The following is a 21598-nucleotide window of genomic DNA, read 5'->3' as shown; positions in this document are numbered from 1 at the left end:
GTTGGGTAGTAAACAGGAATACAATAAATTCCCACCATTTCTTTTCTTTTTTTTTTTTTAAGATTTTATTTATTTATTCATGAGAGACAGAGAGAGAGAGAGGCAGAGGGAAATGCAGGACTCAATCCCAGGACCCTAGGATCACAACCTGAGCTAAAGGCAGATGCTTAACCAACTAAGCCACCAGGTGCCCCATCACTGCTTATTTCTAAATAATCTTTTATGCCAGTCAGAATGACAAACTAATTGTTATTGATGAAATTATTATCACATTTTAATTTCTCAATATATTTCATTATCTTTAAACATTTTTTCCAGTAATGATTATTAACATTTGCATAACATTTGAAATCATTTTTAATCAGTTAGCCTGCTATATCTTTCTAAGAAGCCAGGAATTTCAAGTCTATTTTATAAAGAAATAAGATTGGAATCGTCTCTGTAGTTTATCATTAGATACCAAACTTGCTAACTTCTTCATTTGGGAAGGAGAGAAGGCGTGGAGGAAGGTGCCTTTGGCTGGTATAGGTCAGGAATCAACATGAGGCAGCGTTTAACAATGTTTCAATTATGAAGTGAATGAATAATATTATGAAGTCTCATGAAAATTATAATAAATTATTTCAGAGAACAGGAAGGGCAATGCAAATGAAAATCCCATAATATTTATCCCATCCCCATTGACTACGCAAGGGTTGAATTTGGGAAAATTAACTTAGATATTCTAAAAAAGTTCACTTATTTTTAAAATCCAAGCTGAACATGTAAAAGAAAAAAAAAACCTATTTTTTTTTTCAGTTTAGGCATGAAGGCACGGGCACAGGTGCCAATATTTGACAGATCACTTTGGAATGTGCAATCAACTATGCACCACAAGTGTGTCTACTAATTTCATAAGAGGGAATAAGACGAAGGGGTGTCTGCTAAGCATCACAAGAATCACATCTGGGGTTTCTACATAGTGCTCTCTAATGCAAAATGACTTAAAGATGACTGTAGGATATCTTAAAGAAAAAGTAAAACTTATCTCATGACCTATTGTTATTGCTGTACATGACAACTCAGAAATAATGTCTTCACAAATTTAAATGGTACCACAGATATTAGAGGCTTTCCCATGAGAATCGACTATGAGCAGTGTCTTAACTTAGCACTTTGTTTTCTTAGCAGCCGTTCCCCTTCATTGCTGTTCGACATTCTCTCCATTCTCCCTAATTTCTATGAGACTGTACATATTGCTGAGAAAAATGGGAAATTTACATTCCTCAAAACCAGTTAAGAGGGTCATTGAAAACATTTTAATGTGGTTGGAGGTAATCCCTTTCACTGAAAAGTCTGCAGAGAACTTTTTTCTTTCTTCCTTCCCTCTGATGTACGAAGATAGTAGTTCATTGTGCAAATTGCACAGACTATTATTCTTTTGAATGTAGGTCACTAGACAGTGTTGATTTCTGTAGCCTGGCCCACATATTTCTGCACGTGTAATAGTTAAACAGTAACAGTCCTGCTTTCCCACGGCAGAGAGATGTTTAATGGGATAACCCACAGAGCATCCGTGGAGTTGCCCAACACAGGTAGGTGTCTGGTTTTCATCCAAGACTAAGTGAGGAGAGCTTTTCTGTGAAAGGGGAGGAGAGGAGCGCCTGGGTGGCTCCATAGATTAAGTGACCGACTCTTGATTTCAGTTCAGGTCATGACTCAGAGTCGTGAGACTGAGCCCTGGGTCAGGCTCAGCAGAGGGTCTGCTGGAGATTCTCTCTCTCTGTTTCTCTCTCTCTCTCTCTCTCTCACTCTCCCTCTCTCCCCTTTTCTGCCCCATCCCCTGCTCATGTTCTCTCCCCCTCTCTCTCTAAAATAAATAAATCTTAAAACTAAAAACAAATTGGAGGAAACTCTAGTACCACCCTCCACCAGGGTGACATAGAGGCAGATCCACAGGGCACCTGGAAGGTTCAGTGGTTGATCATCTGCCTTTGGTTCAGGTCATGATCCCAAGGCCCTGAGATCGAGTCCCACATCAGGCTCCTCACAGGCAGCCTGTGTCTCCCTCTGCCTATGTCTCTGTGTCTCTCATGAATAAAAGAATAGAATCTTAAAAAAAAAAAAAAAAAAAAAGAGAAGCAGCAGCAGCCCATTCACAGAAAAGCACTTAGAAGAGTCATCCCCTCATTGAGAAGTAAATAAAGAATTAACATATGATAAAATATTAAGGGAAAATAAAGAGCCTCCTCAGGGCTATGTTTGAGGTACACTCTTGGCATTTACAAATGTGGAAATAAAGAATCATCTACAAATGATAAGGATCACAAAAATATGTGCCAGAGCAGAATGACATCTAAAACTGAGAAAATAAATGATCAGCAGAGTAGGTCAATACAGAGATGTACATTTTGATTAGACCAGACTATCCTTAATAGACTGCTAAGTATTCCCTCCTATTCCTTGGTTTTCTTCCTCTTCCCCACTTTACCCCCTCATCTCCACTCCTCTTTCTTTTTATCTGTTAACCTAACTACACAATCTGCTACCTATATACCTACCTAGCTGTCTGTCCATCCACGCAAATATACTCACCTCCTTTACACAGGTTAACCACTCATTCCGGACATCCACCATTTTCCTTAGTCATTTTTGAGGACTTTTTTCATGATCTGCATAAAATCAAGTTACTAAAATGGGTGGCGCCTAACCTAAGCATTGAGTAATAATTCTGGTGCCTGGAAGAGATCAACCCCACAAGACATATCCCTCACTTAAAGACTCAAAATCAGCCAGGCTCATTTGGACTTACAAGTGCCACAGTTTGCACCATGGACATTGAAAATGTTTAGCAGGAATGACAAAAACCGTGATATAGACTCACCTTGAGCTTCAATGGTCTCTTTCCTCTCCATAACAACAACAACAAAAAAAAAAAAACAAGTGCTAACTTCAGATGAGGCACTCATGCATCCACCTGAAAGGTGCATTTGCACTAGAAGTGCTTACATGACCAGTGTTGGGCCCCTGATACACTGCATAAGTAGTATTTTACTTCCCTGAAGCCTTCTGAAAGGAAGGGCTGGCATCCCTCTTTGTCGCTTTTACTTATTTTAGGCCAGGGAGAGAGATGTGATGACTGGAGCTCCAGTTGCTATTTTGGACCTGATCCAATACCCCAGCTGTAGAAGAGTGAAGGGTTATAAAAAGCCCAAATGACACTATGGAGCTGCCATAGCCTGGGACTTACTTTAAGTACAAAAATAAATCTCTTGAGTAGGTAAATCACAATTCTTTTGGCAATCTCTTCCCTGACGATGAACACAAATACCAATAAAGTCGGTAAAAGTAAATATGGAAAACTAAATAAAGTACTAATTAACATGGGTTTTCAGTGCTTCTGGTATTTTTGTTGTTGTTAGTACGACACCAAATATAGCTATAAAAAAGAAAAGCATCTGTTTTAATTAGTTTATTTTTTTCACCTTTTTTTTTCATATCCATGTAGGTTGTTTAGTTTTACTAAAAATTATATTCCATTTAAATTTGTTACTATTCAATAGTATTTTCATCATGAATTACAATTATGCGTTACTTTCATTCCTTAAATTGAATCCCACTTTACGTTGACGTTTTAGAAGACAATTGCTTTTTTGACCCTCTAAACCCAAATAGCACTGAGGTGTACGTACCATTCTTTTGACACATCTATTACTGTTTTTAACTAGATGATAAAGTCATGGAAGACAAGATCTTAGTATTTCACACAGTTCACAGGCAAGTGATTTACACAGTGGATTATTTTAAGTGTTTACTGATATTTATGGTTACTATCTGTCCTATGGAAAATATCTTTTCTATTAAATCTTAGCAAGGATAGTCTCATTATTAATAATGGAATTATTTCTTTTACCAGTTTTCTTCATGGTTCCATCTATTTCCAAAAGATGAATAACAAAGGTGTAAAACACATGACCTTGTAAATCAAGGAGAACAAAAATCTATGAATATCTGCAATCCTAAAACTTTTAAATGCTATTAATAAAGACATCAAAATTCTATTTAACATACTTTGCATATCTAATGTTCTTAACAAAACATGCATTTCAAGCAGAAGTTTTAAGGGTTTTAAATCACAGATTTTCACAGCATTTCCTTCCGGCAGCTGATGAAAATTGGATAATATACAATCAGAACACTTTTTCTACACATTTTAAATTGATTGAAAAATAGAAACAGATTTAACATTCAAAAAAACACATTTGCAAACCGTTATATAAAAATGGTCTGATCTGATTTAGTAGATACTAGGTATAGAAACTTCAAGCTGACAGCATTCTTTGGGATGTTTTAAAACAGAGGGAACGTATTACAACACCCAAGCTGCCACTCTCTCAAAATAAGTGCCTCTGACTAACAGTTTGAGTCTTCTGTAAGGACTATCGTAAAAGAAAACCTTCCACTTAATGAAAGGCGTTCTCCATATATCATTGCAGGTAGAAGCCTGACATTAAATTGGTTATGAATAGTTTTCAATATAAAAACATAAAAATAATAAATTGCTGAACAGGAGATATAGGAAATACAACACATTTGCATAAGATTTGAAAGTTCAGCATTTATTACCATCTTCAATATGATATATAACTTGGCAATTGAAAAATAACTAGGTGACTATTCACGTTGTCAGTTTGCATTAACTGGGTGTATATTCAAAGGAAATAAATAATGAACAAAAGTATCTGCCTTACATCATGTTTACTAAGCTGTAAAGGCATTGACTACATGGCCAGAAATGCAGTCCAGAGAATACAATACTCTTAAATAAAAGGAATCATATTTATGGCCAGAGAGATACCACATTTACTCTCAAATTCTCTTTGACTCAAGTAATTCCTTATGTTCCCAAATATAGGGAAAGAGAGGACATTTTTTTCTCTGCATAAACTGTTTTTCTTTCTTCTCTGGAGGGTGTTTGGGCACATCCAAGTTACTTTGTGTTTTCTGGAAGGCCAGGTCACAAGAACTAAAATGTAAATGACTTGAGGAACTGAGAAGAGAAAAATTCTTAACTCCTCCTCCCCCAAACGCTTCAAAGCCTCTGTCCACTGTTGCACTGATACCAAGTCAGGCCTCTCAGACATAGATAGCATCTATGAGGTTAACCTAACCAACCATGGTGAGTAAGAGTGACCTTCTATCTTTTGTTAATAAAAAAATCCTTTAAAAAGAAAAAAAAAACAATTGCAAGTAAATAAGATACATTTTGCTAATGTAAGAAATATTCTAATAAAAGTATGGTGTGTGTTGTGAAGCTTGTTTCTCAAAACACACTTTGACCACATTTGAAACTTATCACAAAGCACTAGTGAGTAGACAGGAAGGTTGCATGCAAACTTACAGATTAGTTAAAAAACAAAACAAAACAAAAAAAACTTAGTAATATATAACAACATTAAATTCAGGGAAGGTAAACTATATAATAAAAGTGGCTATGTAATAAATAAATTGGCTTATATAGGATTATCACTATAAAAATTACTACTATTAATATGTGTTAATAAAATGGCCAAATTATTGCCCAAACTAGAATATTTTGAGAGTAAAATGGGGAACTATTCTTAAGAGGCATTAACTGGGACAATGTTAAAGAAACCAGGAGATGTGTTCACTCTATTTACAAGAGACAGGAAAGTATTTCATTTGGCTGGAGTTAAAGACCATGAGATGTCCTTTAACTTTCCCAAATGAAAACAGATTCATTGCAATTATTTTGTCTATTGTGAAAAATTATAGTGAATTAGAAGAACTTCCACACATGGCCAATGACAAAATAACTGGCACTGGGCATGCTCTTTCACCCTAACCAACAAAGAGACTGAACAGAATATATAAAACAACCATTTTCAGGCAATGAACAATAGGTGGTGGAGGTCTGTTATCTGTGAGAGACAGGAAGCATGTGAAGGGAACTAAGAATTTGTCCTGGCTACATGCCCTAGGGCAGTGTCTAGGATACATATAGGGAAGTAGAGCCAAAGTAGAGCACTGTGTTATCATTAGTCAGAGTAGGCAGGGTCAGAGTTCAGGACTTCAGAGGCATCTAGAACTTGCATGGTAGGGTACAAGAAAGGAGTGTGGTGTGGGGTAGGAATAGGAAAAGCAAGGAGTGAAAGTCTACATGGAGATCCTCTGTGGATCTTTGGCTAAGGACTGGGTTGCACACATGGAGGGGGAGACTCTGTGATTGAGCAGGGAAGACAGGTAAAGGCTGTGATGCTGAAAACAAATATCTCTGTTTATCTCTTTTATCTATGATCATGAAGGATGGAGAGATGTTAAAGCCAACTAAGTCTGAGTGGTAAGAACACACTGAATATCTCAAATCATTGAACTGAAATTATAGACAGGCTACAGATTGAGAGTAAAGATGAAGACCTGGAGTAAAGGATATTCCCTAGGACGAAAAGGAGATAGAGCCACCCTGACAAAAAGTAAAATCACCCTGACAATTAAAACGTAATCTTAATGTAACTGTCTATCAGAACAAGACTCAACACCTTTAAAGACAAAAAAAAGATTCTATAATTCCTTATGACAAATACTAGTAATGCCCAATGTATAAGTAAAAATTACTAGAAATGTGAAAAAGCAGAAAAATGTGGTCCATAATCAAGAGAAAAAGCAAGTAACCAAAACATACCCCAATTAGTTTAGATATTGAAGTGAGCAGACAATAACCTTAAAATAGCCAAGGACTTAAAGGAAAATAGGGACTCAATGATTGAACACATGGAGGATTAGCAGTAGCAAACAATATCTAGAATAGACAAGTAAAATATCTGAAGTGAAAATCCACTGAATAACTTTAGCAGAATATTGGAGACTGAAGATTAAATGGTTAATAAGCTTTAAAAGAAATCAAAGGATATGACCCAATTCCAAGAACACAGAGGAAAAAAAATATAAATAAATGAACAGAGGTCCATGGGAAATTTTTAAAAAATCAGCTTTAACCTAAAGCTCACACTCTTGTACAAAAGAAAAAAAAAGCTCAAAATGGATCAGATATTTATTTATTTATTTATTTTGGATCAGATATTTAAATGTAGAATATAAACTATAACATTTTAGGAGGAAAAAAAGAAAAACATAGATAAAAGTATTTGGGACCTAAAAGTAGATGAAGAATTCTCACACTTGACCCCCAAAGCATTACTCACAAAAGGAAGAGTTGATAAATTTACCCTCATGAAAATGGAAAACTTTTGCTCTATGAAAGACTCTTCTGGGAGGATTAGAAAATACTTGCAAATCACATATCAACAAAGGACTTATAACTAGAACATATCGATTACTGTCAGAACTTAGCATTAAAAAAGCAAAACAACCCAACAAGAAAGTGGGCAAAAGACAGGAACACATATTTCACCACAGATGAATATGCCAGGAATATAGGCACATGAATTCATGTCCAATATCATTAGCTATTTTGGAAATGCATAGATATCATGAGATATCACTACACACCTATCAGAATGGCTAAAATATTGATATTGCAAATGCTGAGAAGGATGTAAAGAAAATGGACCATTCATACATTGCTAGTGGAGACGTAAAATAGTATAGCCAATTTGGAAAACACCTTGACTCTTTCTTTTAACATTAAACATGCATATACCAGATAACCTACCAATTGCACTCTTAGGCTTTTATCCCAGAGAAGAAAGAGTGCATTTTTATGAAAAATTTGTACACAAGTTTTCATAGAAGCTTTAGTAGTTTCTGAACTGGAAACTGTCCTTCAAAGGGTAAATGGTTAAACAAATTTTGGAACATTCATAACATGGAATACCACTCAGTGATAAAAGGAATGGATTTAAAAAAAGTGTTTATTCATTCATTCATTCATTCATGAGAGACACAGAGAGAGAGGCAGAGATATAGGCAGGGGGAGAAGCAGGTTCTGTGCAGGGAGCCCAGTGTGGGACTCGATCCCGAAACTCTGAGATCACGCCCTGAGCCGAAAGCAGATGCTCAATCGCTGAACCATCCAGGCGTTCCAGGAATGGATTCTTAATACATACAATAACTTGGATAAATCTCAAAAGAATTATGGTAGAAAAAAAAAGTCAAAGTTTGCAACTGTATGATTCCATTTATATGAAGCTCTTTAGATAACAAAATCATAGAGACCAAGTACAGATTACTGGTTGCCAGGGTTAGAAATGGGGGAGGACGGGTGTGGCTGTCAACAGGTAAAATGAAGGAGATTTTATTTTTAATTACTTGTAATTTTAATTGATAGTACACTTCTGTATATTGGTTATAGTGGTAAGTGCACAAAGTTATACACGTGATGAAATTGCATAGAGCTATGCAAGTGTATATATAACTAGTGAATAAGTTCTGTCGATTGCCCCGATATCAATTTTTTAGCTTTGAAATTTCTATATTGTTATGCAAGATGTAAACACAGGCAAGGCTGGATTAAGGGTTCACAGATTTCCCTATATATTTCTTTGAAACCTTCTGTGAATCTATAATTATTTCAAAATTAAAAAAGTTAAAAAAATAAGTGAACACAACCTTAGTGACCTATAGAAAAATATCAAGTGATCTAATGTACATTTCATTGAAGTCCAGAGGAGAGAAGAAAAAATATTTAACACAGTAAGAAGGTAACTTTCTAATTTTTAGATCCAAGAAGCTCAGCAAAAGCCATGCAGGAAATACAAACAAACAAAAATAAAAACAAGAAAAAAGGTATCTAGGTCACATCAGAGCTGAAAATCAAGGATAAAGAGAAAATCCTGACATTAGAGAGTAAAAGACTCATTACATATAAAGCATGGTTCTTACCTGGAGACAATTTTGTCCCCTGGAAAAATCTGGCAATTTCTGGAGACCTACTTGATTTTCACAACTGGGAGTGGTTGTGGGGTGCTAATGGTAACTAGTCCGTAGAGGCCAGAGATGCTAATTATCCTACAATGCTTAGGAAAACCACTCACAATCAAGAATTATGTGGCTTACAATACAAAACGTGCTAAACAGAAATCTTGCTATAAGGAGATAATAATATGAATGATGGCCAACTTCAGATCAGAAGCACTGGAAGCCAGAAGACAATTAAATGACACCCTTAAAGTGACAGAAAAATGGCCTCTCAATCCAGAATTCTATGTCCAGTAAAATAAGTAAATAGATAAATATTCCTTTAAATAGATTGTAAAATAAAGATTTTTCAGATAATTGAAAGCTGAGAAAATTTGTCACTAGCAAACCTGCACTGCCAGAAATGCTACAGAAATATCTTCAGGCTAAAGGGAAATGATACCAGATGGAAACCTGATCTATGGAAAGGAAAGAAGAATGTGCAAAATGATAAATATGTGGGGATATATATATATATATATATATTAACACATATATATATATATATATTAACACATATATATTCCATACATATATTGACAGATCAGATATTGTAATTTTAATAATTATAAATTATTATATACAATTATATATGCATAGGTGTACATATGCAGACACACACACACCTTTATTTCCTTTTGTTGTTATTAGGGGTTGAATAGTATTTCCCAATATTCCTGTATTGAGGTCCCAATCCCCAGTACCTGTGTTTTTTATCTTATTTGGAAATAGGGTCCTTGCAAATGCAGTCAGATTAAGATGAGATCATTAGGATGGACTCTAACCCAAGATGACTGGTGTCCTTATAAAAAGGAGACACTGGGACACAGAAACCACATGCTTATGGATACAAGGATAACACTCTGTGCAGATTGCAGTTCTGCTGCCACAAGCCGAGGAGCTAGCAGAAGTTAGTGGCCCGGGCTACGACAGAGCTTCCTTGGCACCTACAGGTGGAGCATGGCCCTGCGGACTCCTTGGTCTGGGATTTGTTGGCCTCCAGAACTGTGAGACAATGAATTCGTTTTATTTAAGCCAACCAGTTTGTGGTACTTTGTAATGTCAGCCCTAGCAAACTAACATACTTAGTTTCTCTAAACAAGAACTGACCATTTAAGGCAAAAATAATATTACCTTGCAGTGTCTTCATGTGTATAGAATTAAAATATATGACAAAATAGCAGAAAAATGAGGGCTCAAATAAAATTTCACTTTTATAATGTTTTAAAGTGTTATTCCAGGCATACTAAGTAAACTGTGATAAGACTGTGTGCTGTAAACATTTTAAAAAGTTGCATTAGGGATCCCTGGGTGGCGCAGCGGTTTGGCGCCTGCCTTTGGCCCAGGGCACGATCCTGGAGACCCGGGATCGAATCCCACATCAGGCTCCCGGTGCATGGAGCCTGCTTCTCCCTCTGCCTGTGTCTCTGCCCCTCTCTCTCTCTGTGACTATCATAAATAAATAAAAATTAAAAAAAAAAAAGTTGCATTAGGTACAACTAAAGAGCCTGAATGAAGGAATTAAAATGGATATTGAAAAAATGTTTTTGACTAGGGGCACCTGGGTGGTACAGTCTGTTAAGCATTGACTCTTGGTTTTGGCTCAGGTTGTGATCTCATGGTTGTGAGATCAAGCCCCACGTTGGCTCCATGCTCAGCATGGAGTCTGCTTAAGATTTTCTCTCCCTCTCCTTTTGACCCTCCTACTCACATTCTCTAAGATAAATAAATAAATCTTTTAAAAAGTTTTGACTAAGCCTCAAAGAAAGAGATGAGGAACTGAAGAATAAAAACCAAATGCAACAAATAACAAAACTGTAGATTTAAACTGCAAGAATTTATTATATGCAATGAGCTGAACACTGCAATTATAAAACATGCCAGATGAAATACAAGGATGAAGTATATATGATCTCAAGAAATTCACCTTCATCACAAGATACAGATAGTTTGAAAGTAAAAGACTAGGAAAATATACACCATGTAAACAATAGGCAAAAGGTAGGTGATGCAACTCTTCTACATCAGACAAAGCAGAAGGAAGATAAGGAGTGTTGCTAGAGTACAAGAAGAATATTTCAAAAATAAAAGCCCTGATTCTTTAGGAACTTACAACAACCTTAACAACAGGTCTAGGTGCATGCAGGAAACAATAGAGCTTCAATCATGCATGAAATAAATGTTGACAGAACAAAAGAGAAATTGATAAGTCTATAATCATAGTTAGAGATTGTTAGTACCTCTCAGTATTTTATAGAATACATAGATTTTTTTAAATGTTAGAATAAAGAAGATTTCAACCACATGATCAAATTGAATAAATTTATATTCACATAACATGACACACAATGATTTCATAGTATGCATTTCTTTCAAATGTACTCAGGACATTCACCAAGATAGTGATATCAGCTACAAAATCAAATGTCTCAATAATTTCAAAAGGTAGAAATATCACAAAATATGTCTCTAAAGACGGAGAGAATAAATTAGAATAAGATCTAGAAAAATCTCAAAGTATTAAGAATTAAAACATCCTTATAAATAAGATGCAGTGAAAGAGTAGGTCATAAAGGAAACTAGAGGATATTTGCGACTAAATGACAATGAAAATATCATGAATAAAAATTTGTGGGATGAAGTGAAAGTAACGATTTGAGGGAAATCTGTAACAGTTTAATATTTATATAGGAAAAGAAGAATAAGTTAAAGCTAAAATCTAAGTTATTGACTTAAGGATCTGGAAAAAGAAGATAAAATTAAAATGAAAGAAGAAAAATAGTAAAAATAAAAGGAAAAAGTAATTGCATTTAAAAAAGATAGAAAAATAACAAGACCAAAAGTTGGTACTTTGAAAGAGTAATAAATAAATTTAAAGAATCTCATCAAAACTAATCAGAAAAAAGTTTTAAAAACTCACAAATTATCAATATCAGGAATGACAGAGGAAATATGACTACAAGTGATAGAGATTTAAAGGATCATAAAGAAATACTATGAACATTTGTGGGAAAATGACAGTTTGTGAAATAAATAACATTTGTGTTAAAAAAGTCAATTGACGAAAATTAACATAAAAAATGAAAAAATGTAAAAACTCTATATCTCTTATAAATTTGTAATTGCAAACTTCCCTACCAAGACAACTCCAAGCTGAGGTGGATTATCTAATGAATTCTATCAAAGTTTAATGGATAAATGAATCTATACAAGTTATAAGAAAAGAGGAATACTTAAATACCTTTCAGTTCATTTAATGAGGTCAGCAGTAACCTGATAATAAAATCTGACAAAAATATCTTAAGAAAAGTAGAGACCAATGTCCTCCAGAATATAGACTTAAATAAGTTCTATGAACAAAATTTCAAGTCAAAGGATTATATAAAGTGGTCCCATATTACAATCAAATGGGGATTTATACCAGGGATGTAAGATGGGTTTAGCACTTAAAAGATCAATTCAGTCCACCAAATCATCAGGAAAGTAAGAAAGGCCATACAATCATTTCAATATGTGCAGGACGAAGTGCTTTTGACAAAATTCAACATCTATTCATTATAAAGAACACTTAAACTTGGATCCTACAAAACCTCCTTAGTCTGAAAAGGCATCTACAAAAAGCCTAAAGTTAACATTGTACTTAGTGACAAAACATTTAAAACTTTCCTTCTGAGATCAGGAATAAGGCAAAGCTGTCTGTTCTTACTTTCTATGTCATATTGTTCAGATAGTCCACATTAATACAACAGCAAAGAGAAAGACATAAAAGGCATAAAGATTGGAAAAGGTGGAGTAAAACTCTTTATTCATAAACAAGATGACAATTTACATAAAAATCCAGAGGAGGGACGCCTGGGTAGCTCAGCCCTTGAGCATCTGCCTTCAGCCCACAGCATGATGCTGGAGTCCCAGGATCAAGTCCCACATCAGGCTCCCTGCATGGAGCCTGCTTCTCCCTCTGCCTGTGTCTCTGCCTCTCTCTCTGTGTCTCTCATGAATAAATAAATAAAATTAAAAAAAAATTCCAGAGGAGCGTGTAGAAAAATTACTAGGAGTAGTAAGTCAATTTGAATGACTGCAAGATACAAAGTCAATATGTAAAAAATCAATTATATTTCTGCGTTCTGACAGCAGATGATGAAATGGGAAATTTTAAATGTAGTTTATAACAGCAAAAAAAAGCAAAATATTTAAGAATAAGCTTAAAAATATGTGAAAGCTCTACAGTAAAAACCAGAAAATATAGGGGGAAGAAAAAGATCTAATTAGAGAGTTGCAGTGTTCATGGATTGGAAGACTTAACATTGTTAAGATGGTCATTTCTCTTCAAATTGAACTATGGATTCAATGTAATATCAATCAAAATCCCAACAGGACTTTGTTTTTATCTTTCTTTTTCTCTTTTGCTTTTTTTTTTTAATTTACTAGTTCATTCTAAAATATAAATGGAATATAAAGTTTCTAAAGTAGCTAAAACAATCTTGAAAAAGACTGCAGTGTTCAAGGTAGTATGGTATTGGTATAGAGATTACAGATCAATTAAATAAACAGTTTAGAAATAGATGTGATAGATTAATTTTCACTAAAGTGCCAAAGCAACTCACCTTGGGAAGGAATTATTTTTTCAGTAAGTTGTGCTGGAATAATTGCATAAAAATGAGAAAAGAATGCATCTCTACCCATACTTCAAACCTTGCACAAAAATTAATTCAAGATCATCATCAACCCATATATAAGGACCAAAACTATAATGATTTTCAACCTTGATGTTGGCAAATATTTCTTAGAGAGGACACAGAAAGCCCTAACTATAAAAGAAAAAAACTGACTAATTCATCAAAATAAGAACATATGTTTACCAAAAGAGATAGTTAAGAAAATAGACAAGCCACAGTCTGAGTGAAAAAAAAAATCCATGGTACATAAAAAGACACAAGTCTCATCACCAAAACTTATTTGAAAAACTCCCACAAATCAGGCAAACACAGCTAATGCACAAACAACTCAAAAAAATTCTTCAAAAAAAAAAAAGGAAATATAGGGGTGCCTGGGGGCTCTGTTAATTAAGTGTCTGCCTTCAGCTCAGGTCATGATCTCAGGGTCCTGGGATGGAGCCCTGCATCAGGCTCCCTGCCTGTGGCGAGTCTGCTTCTCACCCAATCTCCTGCTCATGCACTCTCCCTCTCAAATAAATTAAAAAAAAAAAAAAAAAAACCCTTTTAAAAAGGATATATATATAAATGTCTTACAAACACATAAAAATATGTCTAGACCACTAATAACAAAGGTAATGCAGATTAAAGCCACAGTGAGATCACAAAAATGCTAAAACCCAGAAGACTAATAACATCAAATGTTGGTAAAGATTTGGGACAAATGGAGCTCTCATACATTTCTGGTGGGAGTGTATGAGACAAAGTCTATGTCTCAAAAATGCGACAAAGACTTTGAACCTCTGTTGAACAGTCTGTTTTAAGGTTAAATACACACCTGTGCCATGACCCAGAAATCCACCCTTTGATATTATCCCAAGAGAAGTGAATACATATGGCCACAAAATATTTTTACAGAAATGTTTCTAACAGCTTTATGCATAATATGTAAAACTTGGAAACAAACCAAAATGCCCAATGAGAAAATGATTTTAAAAAAATAGCATATTAATCAAATGTAATATTACTGAAGAGTAAAAGAAAAAAAGTGAATTTAAACTACCTTTTAACATAGCAAGAGGGATGAAACTCAAAAACATTACATTGAATGAAAGAAGCTAGAAGCAGAAAAGCACACATTGCACGACTGCATTTAAATGAAGTTCAAGGGTAGGCAAAACTAATCTCCAGATAGAAATGTACTGGTGCCAGAGAGTGGTTAGGGATCGACCCTGTCTTTATGACAGAAAGAATTCCTTGTTTTTCACACTTAATGCATATTAGTAACGGAATAGAATATATATCAAGTAGTTATTTTTGTAATTCCTAATATTTTAAAATGTTGAGACATTCCTGAATTGCATCTTTTGACTCCAATGTTAATCTTGCAGCTCTGTAAATACTCTATAACATACATATTCAAAATGAATAGAAAAACCAAATAGTTTTAAATAAGCTAGGAAATATTACTTTAAATGTTTTTCTTATATGCAAAATGCACATGATTTAAGACAATTAAGTTCATGCTCAAGAATAGGTTGAGGTGACGCAGGTATACAGGAGACAACAAGTCTCTCTAAACTGGAGTGTATCCTTAAAGTTTAGGAGCTAAGTCAAGAAGTTTCTTTGGATAACAGATAACATATAATGGACAAGATTAGATAAAATATGCAGGTATTTAGTGACACTAAAGGTAAAAAAAAAAAAAGATAATTTGGATCACAGAAATTATTTTTAAAAGCAGCTCCAGTTGCCCTAAAATGAAAATTAATTAAGAAGGACAAGTCATAACATTTAATAACTGTGTACAAGAAATTGAGCGGGGAGTTTTTTTTGTTTTTGTTTTTGTTTTTTAAATTTAGGTTCTGTAGAAACTCTAATATTTTTGTCTCCTGGATCTTGATCAATAAGATACTATCTAAATCATTAAGTGAAATATTTGAGTGTTAAGGTTTAACTACTATTTCTTGGGAGGATGCTTAGAAATGAACAGAGATTAGGAGTCTCTTAGTAAGGCCTTCCCTTGAATAGGTAACTGGAAAGACAGTCATCTCTCCTGAAATAAGTGTGATTCCATTTCTCACTTATTATGCTAAATACAATAAAGCCTTTAACAAATGTGTCATTAAGTCTTTAGCTGATCTAAGTGTACCTCTATTTCCTTGGTTCCTTTGAGAAACCATGCAAAATCTTCATCCTATGTTAATTATCAATTTAATCAGTCAATGCTAAAAAAAAAAAAAAATCTTTTGCTCTGATTATAAAAGACAGTTGCCGTAAACATTTGACGTGATGAATACCTTTCCTGATCTTGGGCAGGTTATAATTTATTAAGCACAAATATGAGAAAAACCCCGAGTAGAGTGCTTAATCAGCAGTGACCCACAATTAAAACAGGTGATATTTGCTGGGTTTAAGAATAAAAGCAATATGACTCCAATTAGCTGTCAAATCACCTGGAAAAACAGCTGTTACATAGATAGAAAATCACTTGGCTTTCTTGCTCACTTTTTCAATTTTAAGTCACTTGAACAGATAGCCCCTTTATTCACATAACATTTAAAAATGGGGGAAATGAATTCTCAGTGTTGGAAGACATGAGTATAATTAACTTTGGTGGGGGTGTGGGAAAGGGGGGAGGAGGGGGTGTATTTTAAAGGGCACAGGGTTATGGGAATCCACGGTGCTGATAACACTCTGTTTCTTAACTGTGTCCTTTTTATGGATGTGTTCATGTAGTGAAAATTCATTGAACTGTGCACTTACAACCTGCATGCTTTTCTGGATGTTACAGTTCAATAAAATTTGCACAAAAATATAAATCCCTTCCATAACTATATGGAATCACTTCAGCACTGTGTCAAAATTGAGAAGTTGTAAGTTAAATAATAATTCTCTTGAAAACTTTCCATATCAATTCTTCTAATCTCCAAGAAAATATATCAGAATACTTTTAAAAATTTATAAAATAGGGCTTTAAACAAAATAGAGGCGCAACATTAGCTTTTGATTATAATCAGGTTTAAAATGTAAATGCTACTTACCAAAAAGGTGTATTCTCCTTCAATTTTTGTATCAGACTGCTCACTCGAGTTGCCAAGCAAAGATGCTGGTTGTCTCACAAACCTGAAGAAACAGTACAAATAGAAAAATGGTTATACTATATTTCTTTTACTATCACTGTGTACATTATGCTACGACGTATGTGTCTCCATAACTATAAAATGATAACTCATTCACTTGACCATTCATATAACAAGCAATTGCTAAGTATCTTTGCATAGGCCGGATTGTGCAGGGGAAATTATTAGGTAAATAAAGAAGTCTAAAAAAAATGTACCAAATTTGTAAATATCATGAAAGAGGAATAGATCAAATGTTATGAGAATCAGGAAGTTATTTCCTAGAGGGAGACCAAGTGAACCTTCCTGGAGGAGGTGACGCTAAGAAAAGAAATCTGCTTTCTTACAAAGATGGTGAGCAGGAGCTGGAACAGAGAAGAATGGATGGGGGGGCGGTAACCCAGGTAAGTGAGAAAAAATGACCAAGTACAGGGTCTGAACATAATAGAAAAGAGGTGGGGGTTGGGGTGGGGAGGAGCTGAAGGCATTTCAGTTTCCCTGGGGAACATTTTCAGAGGATTCGGTATCAGAGCGAAGCTCCGGGGCTCGAGGTGGTCACTTGCAGGGACCCGGGCATCGGGGATGCGGAGCCCCTCTCGGGACCAGCGGACGGGACAGATCACAGGAGGGGGGGCAGGAGCAGGGTCCTCAGGCCACCTGCCCCGGCTCACCTGGGTCGCTTGCAAGGCCCCAGGCATCGGGGATGCGGAGCCCCGCTCAGGACCAGCGGACTGGACAGATCACAGGAAGGGGGGGGGCGGGGCAGGAGCAGGGTCCTCAGGCCACCTGCCCCGGCTCACCTGGGTCGCTTGCAAGGCCCCGGGCATCGGGGATGTGGGACCAACTGATAGGACAGATCACGGGGGGGGGGGGGCAGGGTCCTCAGGCCACCTACCCCGGCTCACCTGGGTCGCTTGCAAGGCCCCAGGCATCGGGGATACGGAGCCCCGCTTGGGACCAGCCGACAGGACAGACCACAGGAGGGGGGCGGGGGGCAGGAGCAGGGTCCTCAGGCCACCTGCCCCGGCTCACCTGGGTCGCTTGCAAGGCCCCGGGCATCGGGGATGTGGGACCAACTGATAGGACAGATCACGGGGGGGGGGGGGGGGGGCAGGGTCCTCAGGCCACCTACCCCGGCTCACCTGGGTCGCTTGCAAGGCCCCAGGCATCGGGGATACGGAGCCCCGCTTGGGACCAGCCGACAGGACAGACCACAGGAGGGGGGCGGGGGGCAGGAGCAGGGTCCTCAGGCCACCTGCCCCGGCTCACCTGGGTCGCTTGCAAGGCCCCGGGCATCGGGGGATGCGGAGCCCCGCTCGGGACCACCGGACAGGACAGATCACAGGAGGGGGGGGGGCGGGGGGCAGGAGCAAGGTCCTCAGGCCACCTGCCCCGGCTCACCCAGGTCGCTCTCCGGGCACCCTGAACACCTGCGGATTGGAGCTGCGACGTCCGAGAGAAGAGCTGGCAGGCGGCAGAGGCGCGCGGCGGCCCCGAGCAGGCGGGAGGGCGGGGGGAGGGAAACCCTCGCTCCGGGGGCGGGGTGGGGGGCGCACCTGGGGGCGCACCTGGGGCGCGGGCGGGGGGGGCGCCCTGCGGGTGTGCGGACCCCGGAGACACCTGCGGCGCTGCAGGCCCTGCCCTGGGAGAGCGCGGGACGGCAGGTGCGCGGAGCCGCCGCGCTGCAAGGCGGGACTGAGCCAATATAATGCACAGCTAGAGGGTTGTTTGTAAGATTGCATTTATTCATTCATGAAAGAGAGAGAGAGAGAGAGAGAGAGAGAGAGAGAGAGAAGCAGAGGGAGAAGCAGGCTCCATGCAGGAGCCCGACGCGGGACTCGATCCCGGGCCTCCAGGATCACGCCCTGGGCTGAAGGCAGGCACTGAACCGCTGAGCCACCCGGGGATCCCCAAGATCTAAAGGGTTTTTCCATTACGATTCATTTTTAGCTCAGGTTAAAAATTTCCAATATTGCTTCCTTTTTCTGCCTTAGCTACCATATTTTACCGACTCTTCTCTTTTAAGCTTTTTCCTTTTTGATTTTCATGTTTCTACTATTACATGTCTTAGATATACTCTTCATTATTGGATTCCCTTCAATGCACTCAATTTAATTTTGGTAAGTATATTAGTTATGGGTTTTTGTGTTTTGTGCTTTGTTTTTTCTGTCTTGTTTTGTTTTACACTGTGGAAGTTAGTTTCTTTTTTTTGTTTTTAAAGATTTTATTTATTCACGAGAGACACACACACACAGAGAGAGAGAGAGAGAGAGAGAGAGAGAGAGGCAGAGACACAGGCAGAGGGAGAAGCAGGCTCCATGCAGGGAGCCCGACGTGGGACTTGATCCCGGGACTCCAGGATCACACCCTGGGCCAAATGCAGGCCCTAAACGTCTGGGCCACCCAGGGATTCACAGTATCTTCTAACACATGGACCAAAATACACCCAGAACTAACTGGAACACCGTGTTAGTTCATTCTGTGAGACTATATCCTCCCTTCTTTCCCGTTCTGCCCCCTTCTTTTATCTTATTTCTGTCTTTGTGGTCCAGGTTGGGTCTCTGTATAACTTTTGCTTGTTTATATAAATTTGGAATTGGGCATCTGCTAACATATAGGACAAAAGACACTCAGAACCAAGAGGATCACCCACTAGGTCCCCTTGGGGAGACTATATTCTCTCTCCACCACCACTTCCTCATCACCACCCCGTTTTTTTCTTTATTTTTTGTTTTTGTTTTAACTTACTATTTTGCTTTAAAATTTGTTTTTCAAAAAAAAAATTAAAAATTTGTTTTTCACACTAGTGGTCCTTTTATTTTATTCTGTTCTTCTCTTTCTTTTATTTTCTGGTCTCTGACCTCTTCAGAATTGTCTAGGTTGTATTTTACTTAGGTCGTGGTTGATATTTTTGACTGTGCTCACTCATACAGCAACACTGCACTGGACAAAATGAGTTGAAGAAAGAATTCACCACAAAAGAAAGAAACAGAAGTAATACTCTCTGGTACAGATATACAGGATGTGGATTTAAATACCATGTCAGAAATATAATTCAGAAGTACAATTATAAATTACTGGTAGCTCTAGAAAAAAAGCATAAAGGACTCTAGAGATTCTTTTACTGCAGAATTGAGATCTAATCAGGCCAAAATTAAAAATACTTTAACTGAGATGCAGTCCAAACTGGATGCTCTAACTGCTAGGGTTAATGAGGTGGAAGAGAGAGTGAATGACAGAGAAGACAAGTTGATGGAAAGGAAGGAAGCTGAGAGAGAAAAAAGAAAAACAAGAACCCATGAGGAAAGGCTTTGGGAAATAAACGATAGCTTGAGAAGGAATAGTATTCATCTTACTGGAATTCCAGAAGACAGAGAGAGAGAGAGAGGATCACAAAGTATATTTGAACAAATAATACCAGAAAACTTCCCTAATCTGGGGAAGGAAACAGGCATTCAGATCCAAGAGATAGAGAGGAACTCCCCTGCCAAATCAACAAAAGCCATTCAACACCTCGACATTTAATAGTGAAACATGCACATTTCAAAGATAAAGAGAAAATTCTAAAAGCAGCTCTAGACAAGGGATTCTTAACTTATATGGGGAGAAATATCAGATTAACAGCAGACCTCTCCACAGAGACCTGGCAGGCCAGAAAGGGCTGGCAGGATATACACAGGGTACTACATGAGGAAAACATGCAGCCAAGAATACTTTATCCAGCAAGGCTCTCATTCCGAATAGAAGGAGAGATAAAGAGCTTCCAGGATAAGCCGAAACTGAAAGAATATGTGACCACCAAATTGGCTCTGCAAGAAATATTGAGGGGGACCCTGTTAAAGAAAGAGAAGCTCAAACAAACAATCCACAAAAACAGGGACTGTACAGTAATACTATGACACTATATTCCTATCTTTCAATAGTTACTCTGAATGTGAATGGGCTAAATGATCCCATCAAAAGATGTAGGGTATCAGACTGGATAAAAAAGTAAGACCCATCTATTTGCTGCCTACAAGACACTCATTTTAGACCTAAGGACACCTCCAGACTGAAAAAGATGGGGTGTAGAATGATTTACCACTCAAATGATCCTCAAAAGAATGCTGGGGTAGGAATCCTCATATCAGATAAAATAGAATTTATAACAAAGACTGTAATAAGAGATGAAGAGGGGCATTATATCGTATTTAAAGGGTCTATCCAACAAGAAGACCTAACAATTATGAATATTTATGCCCCTAATGTGGGAACAGCCAAGTATATTAATTAATAACCAAAGTAAAGAGATACACAGATATTAATACATTAATAGTAGGATACTTCAACACAGCACTCTCAGCAAAAGACAGATCTTCTAAGCAGAACATCACCAAGAAACAGGGCCTTGAATGATACACTGGAGCAAATGGATTTCACAGATATATACAGAATAGTCCATCCTAATGCAACTGAATACACTTTCTTCTCAAGTGCACATGGAACTTTCTCCAGAAAAGACCACATACTGGGTCACAAATCTGGTCTCAACCAATACCAAAAGATTGGCATTGTCCCCTACGTATTTTCAGAAATTTGAACTCAATCACAAGAAATCTGGAAGAAACACAAACACATGGAGGTTAAAGAGAATCCTACTAAAAGATGAATGGGTCAACCAGGAAATTAGAGAAGAATTAAAAAGATCCATGGAAAATAATGAAAATGAAATACAACTGTTCAAAATCTTTGGGATACAGGAAAAGCAGTTCTAAGAGGGAAATACATCATAATACAAGCTTCCCTCAAAACATTAGAAAAAAGATCCATGGAAAATAATGAAAATGAAAATACAACTGTTCAAAATCTTTGGGATACAGCAAAAGCAGTTCTAAGAGGGAAATACATCATAATACAAGCTTCCCTCAA

Source organism: Canis lupus, chromosome 15 (assembly GCF_048164855.1).
Source record: "Canis lupus baileyi chromosome 15, mCanLup2.hap1, whole genome shotgun sequence".
NCBI classification, from domain to species: Eukaryota; Metazoa; Chordata; class Mammalia; order Carnivora; family Canidae; genus Canis; species Canis lupus.
The sequence above is the reverse complement of the archived record's forward strand: the minus strand, read 5'-3'. Positions refer to the sequence as shown.